The sequence below is a fragment of the Suncus etruscus genome, chromosome 14 (assembly GCF_024139225.1).
Source record: "Suncus etruscus isolate mSunEtr1 chromosome 14, mSunEtr1.pri.cur, whole genome shotgun sequence".
Lineage (NCBI taxonomy): Eukaryota > Metazoa > Chordata > Mammalia > Eulipotyphla > Soricidae > Suncus > Suncus etruscus.
In genome coordinates, this window is record NC_064861.1 from 15284588 (window position 1) to 15288217 (window position 3630).

General features: G+C 38.5%; 1 pseudogene; it reads right to left on the bottom strand.

Moving 5' to 3' along the window:
- Positions 1–1905: 1905 nt before the first annotated feature.
- On the bottom strand, positions 1906–3246 carry LOC126028301 (eukaryotic translation initiation factor 5B-like; annotated as a pseudogene).
- Positions 3247–3630: the final 384 nt, after the last annotated feature.

Consider the following 3630-nt stretch of genomic DNA (forward strand, 5'->3'; position numbering starts at 1 on the left):
GAAAGGCAAACACCTTACCTCCATGCTATCTCTCCGGGCCCTCCATGTCTCTTTTCAAAGCTAGTATATTGTTGGATTTCACCCTGGTTGACCTATCAAGGGGTGACAGAGCAGTGTTGAGATCTCCTACTGTTATTGCATTTCTATTGATATCTTCTTTCAGATTGTCAACAATTGTATTAAATATTTTGCTGGCTCCTCATCGGATGCATATATGTTTAGAAGAGGGATGTCTTCCTGCTGTACATATCCTTTTATTAGTATATAAATGACCATCTTTTCCCTTTATAATATTTTTGAATTTAAAGTTTGTGTCATCTGATATTTTCCAGCTTTTTAAAAGGAGTTGTTTGCTTGGATGAATGTTGGATTTAGCTTTTTGATCCATTTTGAAACTCTGTGTCTCTTAACTGGTGCATTTAGCCCATTGATGTTGAGATAGATTATTGTCATGGGATTTGATATCATTTTTGTGTAGAAGTTTGTTGTGTCTGTTGGTCTCTCTTGTCTTAGAGAAGACCTTTCAGTTTTTTATTTTAAGGCTGGTTTTGAGTCTGTAAAGTTTCTGAGATGCTGTTTATCTGTATACTTCCTTCAAACCTGAAAGTGAGTCTGGCTGGGTACAGTATTCTAGGCAAAGCATTCATTTCATTGAATTTTGTCACTATATCCCACCACTGTCTTCGGGCCTTGAGGGTTTCTTGTGACAGGTCTGCTTTAATCTTAAGGATGCTCCCTTGAACGTAATTTCCCTTTTTGATCTTGCTACTTTTAGTATTCTATCCCTATCTTTGGGATTTGTCATTGTGACTAGAATGTGTCTGGGGTGCTTTTCTTTGGTCTCTTTTAGTTGGTACTCTTCAGGCATACAGAATTTGGTTGCATGTTCTCTTTTGCTCTGGGATTTTCTCTGTATTGATGGCCTTGACTATTCTATCTGAGGATTTTCTTTTTTTTTGTCTCTGGGACTCCAATGATTCTTATGTTGTTTCTGTTGAACTTGTCAATGACTTCTATTTTCATCTTTTCACATTCTTTGAGTATTTTTCCCACTGTTTGATAGTTTGTTTAAGGTTCTTTTCGAGTCTCTTCTGCTATATGGAGTTGCTCTGATTCTTATCTTCCAACTTGCTGATTCTGTCCTCAGTTGCTGCTACTCTTTTGGACAGGTTTTTTTTTTTTTATTAAGTTTTTAATTTCTTCTACTGAATTTTTCATACCTGTTATTTCACTTTGAGTGTTCTGATTTCTATCTTCATGTTCTGTTCAGCTTGATCTATGCTTTCTTTGAGTTCTATGAGCATCCTCCATATTATTACTCTAAACTTCTTATCTGAGAGGCTAACTATGTGGTTGGTACTTTTTGGGTCATCAAAGCTGCCACCTTTATTCTTTATGAATGCTTTTGTCCTGCGTTGTTTCCCACTGACATGCTTGTAATGTGCTTCTACTGCATGTTGTGGTGGGGTTCATGGGCTAGGGGATGTGTACTCCTCTTTGCGGCCACACTCCTCCGTGTTTCCCCATTTCCTGGCTGGTGAGCCTTGGTGGGATAAAGTTTGCTGAGGCTTTCTTTATCAGCCTCACGGCGGATGAGGGGATCAGTAAGCTAATAATGGAGGAATGCAGAGGCTTTTTAAAAGCACCCAGGTGGAGTCTGGTACCACCTTGTGGGCTGGGTCCCTTTACTTGGCCATTGAACCTTGATGGGATTAAGTTTGCTGGGGTCTTCCTTAGCAGCCTAAGCAGGGATCAGTAAACCAAGAATGGAGAAATGCAGAGGATTTTTACAAACACCCGTGAGGAGTCTGGTACCACCTTGTTGGCTGGGACCAAATACCTGGCCAGTGAACTTTTATGGAATTAAGTTCTATGGGGTTTTCCTTAGCAGCCTCACATAGGGGATCAGGAAGCCCCAACTTTTTCATTTTTCTTCAGATCCTTTCTAAGAATCTTTACTCCCTGAGCTGCTTCTACTTCTTTGTGCTTTTTAAACTGACTCTTTATTCATAATTCTTTTATATGAAGAGGTAACAAAAGACCTGGGATCTGGGTAACAATGGATCCTTCCGCTACAGGTACAATAATCTTATCTCCTTCCTTCAAATGCCCATTGATTAATATTACATCTATAGTGGTGCCCATTCCTGGGATAGCCTTCACTTCCATCACCTGTGCTCTCAGCTATTCACAATGTGCAGGTCCCTTGCTCAGTATCCTCTGAGTTAACTCAACAAGGTGGTAGATGAGACTTCCCATGCCATCACCAGTATGAGCAGAAGTAGGTATCAAGGATACAAAAGTGCGGAATCTTTATTCTCATAAAACAAAGCTGCATTCAAACCCTGCTGCAACAATTATAGAATAATAGCCTTTGCTCCTTCCTTAAATTCATCTTTTGTATTTTTTTCTGCCTTTTTAAAGTAGCAGCACATCATCTTCTTCCAATCATACAATCTATCATCCTTATGAAGTGCGATAATGAAAGGACATTTTTTTTAGATTTCAGAAGGTAAATAGATTCAATTTTTTTGAGGTTCCAAACCATGCCTAATATCAATCACTAGAATAGCAATAGCACAAAGAGAACTTCCTGTATTTCTGATATTATTAAAAGACTCACGAGTATCATGAATATCAATAATCAACATTCCTGAAATCCGAACATGATCTTTATCAAAAAATTTTATCATCTTAATTTGTTCATTAATAGCTTCAGGGGGAACATTAGGAGCCCCAATTTGCTGTGTGATACTACCTGCTTCACCATCTTGCACATGTGTGTGACAAAGTTTATCTAAAGTTTTGTCTTCCCTGTATCCACATGTCCAAGTACACAAATATCAGCTTTTCCATATTTACATTTTTACTATGTTTAAGTCATCATTTCTCAATCGTTCATCTCACTTTGTCATAAGCCCTTTCTTCTTTGGTTCAAGCGTACTCAGATTCTGAGCTAATTTCTTTACTTAGCTTTGTATCTAATGTTTTTCCCATTTCCTTTTTATTTGAAATTTTCATCATTGAAATTTTCATCATCTTCATCACCTTCACTGCCTTCACTATCTCCATCTTCATCACCCTTTTCACTCTCTTCTTCATCCTCCTCTTCAGGGTCTTCTTTTACTTCTTTATGTACTGGATTTCCTTATTTTTCTCTCCCTTCATCCCTGGCCATAGCTTCCCAATCATCTAATTTAGCACCTCAGTTTCTTCTTCCTCTTCTGGTTCAATAGATGGTGGCATTTCAGTCTGCTGGAGATAATCTGCTTGGTCTGCAAATCTACTGCAGTTTCAGTAGTTTAGAGAAAAATCTTTAAAGTTTTACTAATAATGCAGAGTTGACTCTCACATGAAAAAGAGCAAAATGGTTATGTTCACATCTTTCTTCCTATACCTGTGGACTACCATTTGTCCCACATATTGGCCCCCAGACTGATTTACAACTAAGACAGTACACTAGTGATTTTCTTTTTTTAATTACATTTTTTTTTTTTTAGTTTTTGGGTCACACCCGGCGGTGCTCAGGGTTACTCCTGGCTCTGTGCTCAGAAATTGCACCTGGCAGGCACAGGGGACCATATGGGATGCTGGCATTCGAACCATTGTCCATCCTGGATTAGCTGTTTG